The sequence below is a fragment of the Myotis myotis genome, unplaced genomic scaffold, assembly GCF_014108235.1.
Source record: "Myotis myotis isolate mMyoMyo1 unplaced genomic scaffold, mMyoMyo1.p scaffold_m19_p_9, whole genome shotgun sequence".
Taxonomy (NCBI): Eukaryota; Metazoa; Chordata; class Mammalia; order Chiroptera; family Vespertilionidae; genus Myotis; species Myotis myotis.
Window position 1 is genome coordinate 56,668,750 of NW_023416401.1, and position 14,269 is coordinate 56,683,018.

The following is a 14,269-nucleotide window of genomic DNA, read 5'->3' on the forward strand; positions in this document are numbered from 1 at the left end:
AAAAAACCTCCTGGTGGAATTTTGAGTGGGATTGCATTGAAGGGAGAAATAACATCTTCAGGATATCAGTTCTTCCCATCTATAAACATGGTATCTGTCTCCATTTAATCAGTCTTACTTGTTTGGTTTGGTTTTTAATGACTTTTAATAATGGTTGGTCGCTTTTGTCACATTTCTTAATAGATTTATGCCTGTGTACCCACCTTATCAATTTTGTGGCTTCTGTGAGTGGAAAAAGGTTCTTTTTCTTTTTGTTTTCCAAGTTTTAATCAGTTTATTAATCATGATGCTTTATTCACAGGCACAAAATAAATGTACTTTGTCCCTGGGCACACAAATGAGAACACAGTACACATGTAAAGTAGAGCTAATTGGCTGGAAATGAATTAGAACTTGTGAATTAAATTTTAATTATACAAGTAATACATGAATATATTTTCTTATACATAAAATTAGAGCCTTACAGATAAAGAGGTTTCTTCTGACCTCCCACACCACCTCCTCAGGCCCCTCCCCCCATTCAGAGGTAGTTGTTCTTAGGCTTTTGCTGTTTACCCAAAATGTTTTCCTCTGCCCATTGAAACACATCTTTTATTCTCTTTGTGTATGTGTTTGTTTGCACAGACATGGTGTGTACACGCTGGAGGTGTTGCTCTCAGCTTAGTGCACCCTACGGGACCCTGGTATAGCCTGCCAAACAGTACAGTGCTCCTTGCAGCTGGCAACCGGCGGCCATAACCGATACACCACGTTTGACTTCCTTGCTTCCTACGGATTGACTTTTAAAATGTTCCCAGTGTCACTACATTAAGACGAAGCCATTAAGCGCTTCCTTGGACATTGCCTGTTTGCATACATTCAAGTGTTTCTCTGAAAAATACTTAGAAGAGGAATTGATATGTCATAGGTATACACATCTTAAATTCTACTAGAGACTGCTAAAATGTTCTTCAAAGTGCCATAGTAATGGAATTTCCTGCTAGCAATGTGTGAGAGTGTCCGTTTACCCAGGCCATCTCCAAATTCTACATTTTTAACCAGTCTGATGAGTGAAAAATAATATCTTGCTTTAGTTTGCATTTTCTGAATATACCTGCAAGGCTGAAATCTTCATGTGCTTACTATCTATTTATATTTCCTCCTCTGGATTGCTTGTCCATACCCTTTACCTACTTTTTAAAGATTTTTTGGTCTTTGTGCTATTGATTTTTAGGAGTTCTTTATGCATTTTGAATACTAATACCTTGTTATGTATGTTATAAATGTTTTCTTACATTGATTCTTGTAATTTAATTGTATCTTTTATCTTAGAGAAATTTTACGTTTTAATAGATAAAAAACTGATAAATTTACAGTCTTATTTAAGAAAGCCTTCCCTATATCAAGTTCAAAAACATTTCTGTGTTTTCTTCTCTAAAATTTATAGTTTGCATACATGTATATATTTAAGCCTTTATTCTATATATAAAATAAACTCTATACACATGAATCTTAGGATCTAACTTTAATCCCTCCCCACCTCTCTAAAGATAAATAATTGTTCCAACACCACTTATGGAATAATATATTATTTATCCACTGGTTTAAAATTGCTACCTTTGCCTGACACTAAATGCCAATGCGGGTCTATGTCAGAGCTCTTTCTGGTCCACTAATCTATTTGTCTACTCCCGAGCTTGATAATATGCTCTGCTAACAGGCGAGACAAATCCCACCCTCTTTGTTGTTTTTGCTAAATTGCTTTGGTCATCCTTGCATGTTTGTCCCGCTGCATGAATTTTAAAATCAGCCTGTCAAGTTGGAGAAAAATTTCTGCTAGGGTTTTAATTGGGATTACATTGAGTTTATGGATAACTTTGAAGAAAATTGGCATCTTTGTCATACTGAGTCTCCCTACCAATGCACATTGCTATATTTCTCAGTTCCAGTCAGCGTTTTTATCTCTCAGGGATGTTTTGTGATTTTCTGTGGTCAAAGTCTTGTGCATTTCCTGATAAATGTGTTTCTAGGATTATTATAGGTTTTGCTGTCAACTGAGAATAGGTCTCCCTCTCCCCTTATTTGTCTGGTCCTTGTTCCTTCATATTCCATTGCAACCCATTTGCTAATAATCCCTGTACCTGATTTGCAGACATGCACACAAAGTAAACGTTCTCTCTCTGAGCACAAACATTCAGGCACAGCCAAACAGAGAGCCGGTGGAGTTGGCTGAAAACAAATTAGAATCTTTTCCAATTATACTTTAATCAAACAAGTAAAGGGTGAATGCATTCACCTTATTAAAAGTAGAACAATATGAATATAGCTAAAGTTTCTTTTGGCCACCTGAGATCCTGGTTCCTTCCCCTTCCACAGAGGTGGCTGCTGGTTCAGTTTTATGTATCACCCTCCACACAGTACTGATGGAGGCATTTCAAATAAATAATACCACATCATAGGTATTGTACTATATCCTGCATTTTTTCATTCAGTCTTATATTTTTGAGATCTACAATGTTAGTGATATAGCAGCTCTTATTCCCGCCTTATAATAACTGTTAGTACCCCTTCACATGGCTGTACCCTGTGTTCCCTTTATTAGCATGCACAGACCCTGAGGGGTTTTCCCCCTATTATGAAGAATGCTGCTGGGAACAGCCTCTTGAAATGTTTCTATGAGATAGGTACTGAGAGTGAAATCTGGCCTCTCTGTTGTCCACTGTTTTAGTTTTATTAGACATGGCCCAGGTTGGCTTCTGAAGTGGCTGTGCCAATTAAAACTCCTTCCACAAGTAACTGTAAATTCATATTTTTTCCAGATCATGGCCAGCTTTTAAGGTTTATAGCTCAAATGGGTAAAAAAAAAAAAAAAAATGCTTTCTTCTTGGTTTAATTTATATTTTCCTAAGTGACTGGTCATTATGTGTTGTCCTCACAGGTTTCTGGCCATTTATATTTCCCCCTGTTGGGATCATCTGTGCATATCCTTTGTCCATATTTTTTCTGAGTTATCTTCTTTTATTGATTTATGGGAATTCTTTATATTTCCTTAATACTCATTCCCTGTCCACTCTATGCATTGAACATAATTCTCTACTATTCTGAACCTTGTCTTTTAACTGAACGGTATCCTTTATAATAGAACTTTTAATTTTTATGTCAAATGTAGAGTCTTGCCTTAAAAAGGCCTTCTGTTAACTAAGATCACAACCATTTTTTCTATATTTTTTTCTAAAGCTTACATAGTTCTCTTTCTTGTATTTATATTTGGCATTATTTTACAGTTTTCACATTTAAGACTTTACTGTATATGAAGCTTATTTTTAATGTGATATTGGTGTTTAATTTTCATAAATATCAAAATTGATAACCAATTTTTTTCAATGTCACTTATTGTATAATCCATCATTTCTGTGATTTCAAATTGCTACTTTTGCCTGACACTAAATGCCAATGCGGGTCTATGTCAGAGCTCTTTCTGGTCCACTAATCTATTTGTCTACTCCCGAGCTTGATAATATGCTCTGCTAACAGGCGAGACAAATCCCACCCTCTTTGTTGTTTTTGCTAAATTGCTTTGGTCATCCTTGCATGTTTGTCCCGCTGCATGAATTTTAAAATCAGCCTGTCAAGTTGGAGAAAAATTTCTGCTAGGGTTTTAATTGGGATTACATTGAGTTTATGGATAACTTTGAAGAAAATTGGCATCTTTGTCATACTGAGTCTCCCTACCAATGCACATTGCTATATTTCTCAGTTCCAGTCAGCGTTTTTATCTCTCAGGGATGTTTTGTGATTTTCTGTGGTCAAAGTCTTGTGCATTTCCTGATAAATGTGTTTCTAGGGTTATTATAGGTTTTGCTGTCAACTGAGAATAGGTCTCCCTCTCCCCTTATTTGTCTGGTCCTTGTTCCTTCATATTCCATTGCAACCCATTTGCTAATAATCCCTGTACCTGATTTGCAGACATGCACACAAAGTAAACGTTCTCTCTCTGAGCACAAACATTCAGGCACAGCCAAACAGAGAGCCGGTGGAGTTGGCTGAAAACAAATTAGAATCTTTTCCAATTATACTTTAATCAAACAAGTAAAGGGTGAATGCATTCTCCTTATTAAAAGTAGAACAATGTGAATATAGCTAAAGTTGCCTTTAGCCATTCCCTGAAGTCTGAGTTTCCCACCCTGTCCACAGTTTTGTCTCCTTCCATAGTATTAATGTAGGTATTTTGAATGAATCATCCCACTTTATTGGGACTTTAGAGTGAGCTGCATTTTTCACTTATTTTTTTATTTTAAGATATACTCATATTGATACAAATGGCTCTTGCCCAATCCTTTATTAGCTGCATTGTATTTATTCCCATGAATGTACCTCATTTCCTCTTCCCCAAGATCTACAGACATTAAGTTGCTTCCTTTTCTATAAGCAGCACTGTAGGAAAACCGCCTGCACATGCCTCCACTGTTTTTCTAGGCTAGTGATTCAGAAATGGAATTTGGGGTCTCATGCTTTCCACATTTTTAGTTTTAACAAATATTACTAAAGTATCCTCCTTAATTTATGTACCATTTAAATTTCCAGCCAGAGGGTATGAGAAGGCTCTAATCTCCATACCATAAGCAGTTGTTTTAAATATTTGCCAATCTGATAGATGAAAAATTGAATCATTTAAAAAATGTATAATACCTGTTTGCTAGTGAGATTTTAATATGTGTATGACTTTTGTATTTTCTCTTTCTTAATTATCTGTTGTTGTTTTTTTTTATTTAACTCTGTAGGATCTTTTGTTAGACAAGTTATCAATTTTGACATAATCAAATGTAGCAATCTTTTCCTCCATTCCCTTTATTTATATATCCTATTGTAGGTCTTTTTTACTCCTAAGGCTTAAATATATTCTGTATTCTTTTCTGATAATTTTGTTTTTATTTAGGTCTTTAATGCATCTGCAATATATTTTATGATTGAAATAAGATATGATCTAACCTTTCTCCAAACATAGAGCTGATAATTGCAGCACAGTAGATTGACTAGTACGTTCTTTCTCCATTGAGCTGAAGTGCTAGGGAGGTCTGAGGCCCCTGTTCTGTTTCATCGGTTTATATATTCCTGTCTGTACCAGAATATTTTATTTGCTATAACTTTATACCATTTTGGTATCATTAAATAAAATGCTCCATTTCATTGTGCTTCCTTTCCAATGATCTAATCTAACTATTACTGCACATTAAGTCCTCCACATGAATTTTAAAACTTGCCTGTCAAGTTCTGTGAATTTAAAGATCAATTTGGGGAAAATTGAATCAATACAATACTGAGCCTTTCAACTTATGAATACCGTGGAGCCCTACATTTATTCTGATCATCTAGTGTGTCTTTCAGCCACATATTACAGTTTTCTCCATAAAGAAGCTATCAGTTTCCTAATGGGTTTGTTCCTCTAGTTTGTATTGTGATTGTGAAGGAGTTCTCTTCTCACCCCCTTTCTTGTTTTGCTTTTGCTTGTTACATTTTTCTAAATCTACTTACTAATTACTGTATTTCATTCATATACACACACAAAGTAAATGTTCTTTCTCCCTGGGCACAAACATGCCAGCACTGCCAGACACACAGAGCTGGCATAATTGGCTGAAAATGAATGGGAATTTTTTCAAATTAAAGTTTAATGATACCAGTGAAACATGAATATATTCTCCTTTTTAAAAACTAGAACATTGCAGATGAAGCTCAAGTCCCTTTTGGCCACCCACTGCCGCCCCATTTCCTTCTTTCTCCCGAGAGGTAGCCACTGTAATGGGCTCAGTGTGCACTTTTCTAAACTTTCTAAAAACTTGTAAATATATGGATAGGTACCCACAGGAAATAGATGGAATAGTTGTCTCAAATAATGATAATTTTGTCTTTTCCTTTCCAGTTTTCATTTATATTCAATTTTTGTATTTGCCTGGATTTGATTATGGTTTCAGCATAGAATGTCAGTATTATCACCCATTACAACATGAAAGTAAAGATACAGAAGTTGGGAGATACCAATGTAGGGAGTGGGTAGGAGGGCTGATGAGAATGGTAGTGGGGAGGCAAGAGCCTCTGTGAACACCAGTGGAACAGGAGTGAAGAGACAAGATGTCTTAAAATTAAACAGATAAATAGTTGAGGTACTTTAAAACTGTGTTGGGAGAAGCAGGAATGGAGGGACGTAGTTTCCAAGTGACCTAAAGCCTATCTGCCATGTGGGAGGGACATCAGTGGATCTTAGGAACTAGATAGAGGGTATAGCAGATGCTGTTCAGAGAACTCTTGTGACCCAATTTTGACTAGGATCTCATAAAGGGACATCTTCAGGCAGCACTTTCCTCCTGATTAAAGAAATAACCTGGGAGCTTTCTTGGCCCTGCCTCTTCCTTTCTGCTTAGGTGAAACGTGACGCTTGGAGCTTTGACAGCCACATTGTGACCAGGAGGGGAAGGCCCGGAGATGCAGCTCTCTGCTGACCCAGAGCCTAGGCACCTGAAACCACTGACTTCTGGACTTATCATTCTTTGAAATAAATAAACATTCTTACTGCTTAAGCCACTCTGAAGTGTTCTGTTAAATGCTAGTAAAAGCATTCCATCTAATACAAGGAATCTAAGATCTTTTTAGAGCTGGGGAGGTGACCTCAGGAACTCTGGGGTGACAGTTTCGGGGTGGGGAGAAGGCATAGATGGCTAGTCCTCATCAAACTTCTTCTATCCTCTTGGATTTTTAAAAACTATATGTATGAGGCTTCCTGTCAAGATGGTGGCATAGGTAAATGCCATACCCGTATCTTCCCACAACCATATCAAAATTATAACTAAGCTTCTTCATTCAGAACTTCCTATAATCTAGCTGAATGGAAGTTCTACAATTTAGGGATTTAAAGAAGAAACCATAACCCTGGCCAGTGTTGGAGCATAGGCAACCAATCAATGTGTCTCTGTCACAAAGATGTTTCTCTGTCTCTCTTCCATGCACTCTAAAAATCAATGAAAAAATATTCTCAGGTGACGATTAACAAACAAAAAGAAACCATATCAAGACTGGTAGGAGAGGCAGAGACATGGAATGGGCAGATAAAAATTGGTAGAATTATCTAGGCTGGAGAGGTCTCCACTGAGAAGTGATGGGTCCTAGTCCCACACTAGGCCCCCAGCCCAGGGTTCCAGTGCCAGGAAGAGAAGTCCCCATAACTTGGTTATAAAAACCAGGGGGATTGTGAAGGCTGCTGGAGTCCCAGGCAGTTCCTCTTAAGGGTCCATGCATGGACTTACTCAGACTCACTTCCTCTGATCTCCAGTGATGGGGCAGCAGCTCAAAAAGCCCCAAGGATATATAGGGAGGAACTGAATTGTCTGGCATCAGGGCAACAGCTGGAGGGGCAACTTTATGCCAGACTGGTAGAAGCCATTGTTCCTTTTTCTGAGACACCCCCTGCCACACACACACACAGCTGGAAGGTGGGCACTATATCTGAGACTCCATCAACCTGGCTCACACTGTTTGCCCCACCCTGGTGATTCCTTGCCCCAACCTACTTGGAGATCCACCCAAACTGTTTTCAGTGGCTTTTCCATATGAATGGCCTATTTTGGCTCATATTTCAGACTCTCCTAAAATCTTTTAAGCAACAGCTGGCCTCAGATTGCCCCATACCTCTTGTTAAGTGGCCCCAGGCCTGGCACTAGCAGCAGCCGGCCTTGGTTCACAGTGTGGCCTTACCTGGGCACCTTCAAGCCCAACACAAGTGGCAGCCATCTGCAGATCACCCTGGAGCTCATTCAAGATGCCCCAGAGCAGAACACGATAGTGGTTGACTTTAGCCTGCACCTTCTGGGAGGCCCCAGAGCCAGCACACCCAGTAGACAGCTTCAGACACATTGAAGTACCACACAACCATCTCCACAAGAGACACACTCAAGATGTGTGGTGGTTTGTTATATAGCATTATCATGACTGTAGTCATCTGATGCAAAGACTCTGTTTGACTGACTCAGCAGGCACCAGAGCCCTGCTGAAGTAAGTCCTCTGTGAGGTGGACCCCTGCACAGCTGATCCTCCATGGTCAACGATCACAGCCAGTCCTTGCATCTGATTGGCGTGGGGGTAAATCCCTCCCATGGACTTGCCAACAGCAATCAAGGCTCAACTACAAGATGAGGGTGTATAGTCCTACCCGGTTTGGCTCAGTGGATAGAGCATTGGCCTATGGACTGAAGGGTCCCAGATTCGATTCTGATCAAGGGCACATGCTCGGGTTGGAGGCTCGATCCCCAGTAGGGGGCGGGCAGGAGGCAGCCGATCAATGATTCCCTCTCATTGATGTTTCTATCTCTCCCTCTCCCTTCCTCTCTGAAATCAATAAAAATATTTTTTTTAAAAAAGGGGAAAGTATACACAGCCCACCTGGGGGGTTCACTTCAAGTGCCCTGCTTGGGTGATCAGGGAGGCTGTGCCACTGTACTCTACAGAATACCTACTACATAAGGCCACTGTACCAAGCCCAGGAGAGGTAGCAGCTCTACCTAATACATAGAAACAAATACAGGGAGATTGCCAAAATGAGGAGACAAAGAAAGATGTCCCAAATAAAAGAACAGAACTAAATTCCAGAAAAAGACTAAGCAAAATGGAGACAAGCAATCTATAGATGCAGAGTTCAAAACACTAGTTATACCAATGCGTAATGAACTTAATGAGAACTTCAACTGCATAAAAAAAGGACATGGAAACCATAAAAAAAGAACCAGTCAGAAATGAAGGATATACTAACTGAAATGAATAATAATTTTCAGGGAATCAACAATAGAGTAGATGAGGCCAAGAATCAAATTAGTGATTTGGAATATAAGGAAGCAAAAAACACCCAATCAGAGTAGCAAAAAGAAAAAAAAAAAAAATGAGGGTAGTGCAAGGAACCTCTGGGATAACATTAAGCATACCAACATTTCCATCATGGGGTTGTCAGAAGGAAAAGAGAGAAGGCAAGAAATCGAAAACCTATTTGAAAAAATAATGACAGTAAAGTTCCCTAACCTGGTAAAGGAAATAGACATATGAGTCCAGGAAGTGCAGAGAATCCCAAACAAGAGGAACCCAGAAGAGGCCCACACCAAGACATTCAATAATTAAAATGTCAAAGGTTAAAGACAAAGAGATAATCTTAAAAACTGTAAAAGAAAAGCAGTTATCTACAGGGAGCTTCCATAAGACATTCAGCTAATTTCTCAACAGAAATTTTGTGGGTCAGAAAGGATTGGCATGAAATATTCAAAGTGATGAAAAGCAAGGACCTACAACCAAGATTACTCTACCCAGCAAAGCTATCATTTAGAATTCAAGGACATCTAAGAGCTTCCTAGACAAGAAAAAGCTAAAGTAGTTCATCATCACCAAACCAGTATTACATGAAATGTTAAAGGGTTTTCTTTAAGAAGAAGGGGGAAAAATGGATTAAAATATGAACAATAAAATGGCAATAAATACATATCTATCAACAATTGAATCTAAAAAACAAAATAAACAAGCAGAACAGAAACAAACTTATACATATAAGATGCAGAGAACATTTTGTAGTTGCCAGATGGAATGATCAGGGTTGGGAGATGGGAAAAGGTGAAGAGATTTAGAAGTACAAATTGGTAGTTACAAAATAGTAATGAGGCATAAAGTACAGCATGGGAATGTAGTCAATAATCTAAACTAATTAAGGGTAATATGCTAATTAGACTGGATATCTTCCAGGTGACCTTCCAGACATCCTTCTGGATAAAGCCATGGTGGTGGGACTGAGGCAGAGGCGGTTAGGGGCTATCAGGCCTGCAGGAGAGAGCCGTTAGGGCAGTGGTTCTCAACCTTGGCTGCACATTAGAATCACCTGGGAGTCTTTTTAAAATCCTGATTTCTGGGCCTCATCCTCCGGAAATTCTGTTTCTTTGTTACTAATGTTGTGGCCCCACCCCATAACAAAGAAACAGAATTTCTGGAGGATGAGGCCCAGAAATCAGGATTTTACAAAGATTCTTAGGTGATTCTAATGTGCAGCCAAGATTGAGAACCACTGCGTTAGGGGGATCAGGTCAGCAGGAGAGCAGTTAGGGCGATCAGGCCAGCAGGGGAGAGCAGTTAGGGTGATTAGGCCAGAAGGCAGAGGTGGTTAGGAGCCAGCAGTCCCGAATTTCGAGAAGGATATCTGACAGGTCATGGATTGGAGAGGGTGCAGGCCAGGCTGAGGGAACCCCCCACCCCCATGTATGAATTTTGTGCATTGGGCCTCTAGTATTCTAATAATTATGTGTGGTGTCAGATGGGTATGAGACTTATTGGGATGATCACTTAGTGAGCTGTATAATGTCTAATCACTGGGGTGTACACCTGAAACTAATATAATACGGTATGTCAACTGTAAATAATTTTTTTAAGCCAACCCAAATTGGACCCAGGGCCAGAAGGCTGGCCCAGAAAAATCCAGCTAGATCAGCCAAGCCCCAGCCAACCTCAAAACTCATGAGCTGAATAGATGCTTTCTGTATATGCTGCAAGATGTGTCATTGTTTGTTATGCAGAATTATCATGATCATAGTCATCTGATGCACAGGCTTTGTGTTTGACAATCTTTTGGAGGGTTGCAAACTTGAGTTGTAGTTAGGAGACCAGAGATCACATTTTTAAATAACTCTAGTGCAATAACAAGGTATCTAAGTTGTTGGGACAAAAATATTTCCTCAGAGAGCCAAAGATCATTTTAAAGGAGAATACCCCTCTCTCTGTTTTCAAGGAGTGCCTTTATCTTTTAGTTACAAACTCATAGTTCTGGAAGGATTTCTTCTTGATCCCATCTAGTGATGATTATGACAAAAAATAGTCTCTATGTCTGGATACACATTGAAGGGAAGTTTGGTTAAAAATAAGTGTGTTAAGAAATGAATAGACCAATACAATAAATTGTTGAAAAAACTAAATAAATAGATAAACAAATAAATAAATACTATATATTACATGGGAAAAAATGGAAAATTGGTCTTTTAAAAAGCAATTCTGATAAGTATATCAAGATGTGAACAGTGATTGCCTCTGGGTACTTTAGGTACTTCACAATTACCTACGATGGTCACAAATTGTCTTTATAATTTAAAAAAAAAAGAAAAGCCAAACACCCAGGTTCTTAGGAGATGGCCTATGACAGAGGTAAGTTTTGAGCCAAGAGTTTAGAAGAGACTGCCAGGTGAAATCCTAAATAGGCTTGGATTCAAAGAACTTGAGAGTCGGGAGGGGAAAGGGAGCAGGGAGAGCTGGCCTGTATCTCATCTCTTACCTGATCCTGAGGCCAGCAACATCCACAGGGTGTTAGGGACAACGGTGAGTCCAGCGTGTATGGGGCACACAGGGCTGAGGGCATGGATGCAGCAGGAGATGGAGCAGTGACAAGTCAGGCTGGCCAGTACATGCAGGGCCTGTGTGTCATGCCAAGGAGTTTCCTAAGGGTAATGAGGAACCAGTGCTTAAGCAGGGAGACAGGTGTGATCACATTCTCACTTAGTCACTTTTCTTTGCCAATAAAAGAAGCTCAACTCAAATCAGCTCAGTCAGAAAGAGAGCTTGTTTGGCTTCCATAACCAAACCACAGGCCAGGCTAGGTGGGCCTCCAGGTCCCCTGGGGCCAGGGGCTTGACTAGCAGACCCACTCTCCCTCATTTCTATGCCTCCACACCCTGCTGCATACCAGCCTCACTCTCAGGTTTGTGGCCAAACAGAGACCAAGGTGTGAGTACCAGAGTTGGGTTAAGCTGTTTCACTAAAGTCAGTGCTTCTTGCTACTCACTATTTTGGCTGATTTCTCTGCCCTCAGTGTCCTCATCTGTGAAACAAGGAGAGTAGCAGCTCCAGCCTTAGAGTGTTGTCACAGTTAAAGGAGATAATGCCTGTAAAATGCTCAGCTCAGGGCCTGACATGTAGTAAGTGCTCCAGTGATGTTCATTATGAGCTCTCTCTGTTTCCAAGTCAAAAAATCTGGGGAAGGACTCAGCCTAAGTCAGGGATCTAATTACCCCAGTCCAATCAGTGATGGACAATAAGATGGATTATGTAATAGGAGAATTCCATTCAAAACAGGTAGATTGAGGTGCAGAATGATTTTCCAGGGGAGTTGGCACTGGTCTAGGTCAGTGGTCGGCAAACTGCGGCCCCTTGAATGTGGCTCTTCCACAAAATACCACTTGCGGGCACGCACGTACAGTGCAATTGAAACTTCATGGCCACACTCAAGGGGCCAAAGAGCCGCATGTGGCTTGCGAGCCGCAGTTTGCCGACCACTGGGCTAGGTAAAGAAAATAATGGATGTATCATGTTATCCCCCTGGCTGCCTGTAGAAAAGGGTTTGAAAAGGGCCCCACAAGCCTGGAAGGAGGAATACCTAAGAGGTCACCACAGTTGTCCAGGTGAGAAGTGATGCACAGCTGAGCTAAACAGCAGTATGGATAGAGAGGAGATGGATTCAAGAGAAATTCTTGAGGTAGACATATGGGACATGAGAGATGAGAGAATGAAAGGTTGAAGATGGCCCCAGGTTGCTGGCCCAGAAGCTACACTAAACAGAGCCTTGACAAAATATAGCTTCTTGTTTCTCCATACCCTCACTCTTATCACCACTGCCACTCATTTCTGTTCAGTCGCACAAATTTAATGTCAGTTCAAGGTAAATGCAGCCACATATGGACTTTTCCTGTCTGGCCTAAGTACGGTAGATTCTTTTGTTGTTGTTAATCCTCACCCAAGGATACTTTTCCATTGACTTTTAGAGAGAGTGGAAGGGAGGGGGAGAGTCAGAGAGAGAGAGAAATCAATGTGAAAGACACGCATCTACTGGTTACTTTCCGCGCTCACCCCTTGCAGCTGAGGTGCATGCCCTAGACCGGAATCAAACCTGGGACCCTTCCGTCCATGAGCTGACGCTCTACCCACTGAGCCAAACTGGCTAGGACTGTCCTAAGTAGATTCTTGGTTCACTTCCAGCTTCTCTATTTCCCGCTGGTCCTTTTCTCACTGAGGGTGGTCTCTGTTCTGGGTTCTCCTATTTTGCCCTGGCACCAGGGTTTAGATCTGACCCTGATCATCAGGATCTACTAGTATCCACTGAGATAAAACACCCGGGGCTGAATCCTTGTCCTGACCTCAAAGCATTTCGAACTCCACCAGTTACACTCACCCACTTCCCTATACCCTCACCATCAGTACTTTGATATGGGTACACACAGGACCCTGAAGAACACCCACAGGCTCATCTGTCAGACATCTCCTCCCAGCAGGGCTCTCAACCTCTCCAGGCCAAGCTGGGAGGTTTTGGTCTCTTGGGGAACACCGTAAGAGATCTAGTATATACTATTAGTTATGTCTCCATATGACTCCCCTTCTCCCACTAGCTGGTCAAGACAGAGTCTGCATTCTTCCCTGTTTACTGCTCATGGCATCAATTTCAAGTTCTGAGTTCCTTGGGTTCTTTTCCCTTTACAAAAGGTCAGCAACCACAACCAAACTCCCTGTAGGATTCAAGAAACTATTTTGAAACTATTGGCTGTCTTACTCATTACTTTCATGCTACAACAATACCAACCATTTCCCAAAGCTCTGACTGAATCAGGAGAGAGTGACGATGATGATAGCTAGTCTCCAAAGATAGTCACCATCTATTCCACCACCATCACCACCACCCCCCCACCTTTTTGTATACACATACTACTCCTCACGTCAGGAGGTGGAGTTTACTTACCCTCCCCATGAATCTGGGCTGGCCTTAGTGACTTTCTTGGCCAATAGAATGTAGCAGAAGGGACATCTGGGACTTGTGAGACTCGGTCATCAGCAGCTTTGTAGCTTCTGCACAAGCCTCTCAAAGCATTCACTCTTGCAACACAGCTGCCATGCTGTGAAAAGTCCAATCCATGTGGTAGATCCACATGTGGGCACACTAGTGAACAACTTCCCTGAGCTCCCAGCTGACTGCCAGATATGTTAATGAAACTTCTTGAGCAGGAAGCCCAGTGAAGCCTTCAATGAGTCAAGCCCAGCTGCCATCTGACTGCAATTGTTTGAGACTTTAAACAAGAACCACCCAGCTGACCCCTGTCAAACCCCAGAACCATGAGAAGTAATAAATTGTGTTTTTAAGCCACTAAAGTTTATGGTCATTTGTTATACAAAACAGTGATGGGCAAGTTAGTGGGCAGGGCACATTGAATAATATATAAAATATTATCCTACTACAGGACAT

General features: G+C 40.7%; 1 protein-coding gene across 4 annotated transcripts in view; it reads left to right on the forward strand.

Moving 5' to 3' along the window:
- The window catches only part of LOC118663731 (BLCAP apoptosis inducing factor), a 30,682-nt gene extending 24,128 nt beyond the window's left edge, over positions 1 to 6,554 (forward strand). For 2 of the 4 annotated variants that reach the window (XR_004970128.1, XR_004970130.1), the window contains one exon: positions 6,399 to 6,554. The gene's annotated coding sequence lies outside the window, so the exon portion shown is untranslated. The other 2 variants (XR_004970127.1, XR_004970129.1) reach the window with 2 other exon arrangements.
- Positions 6,555 to 14,269: the final 7,715 nt, after the last annotated feature.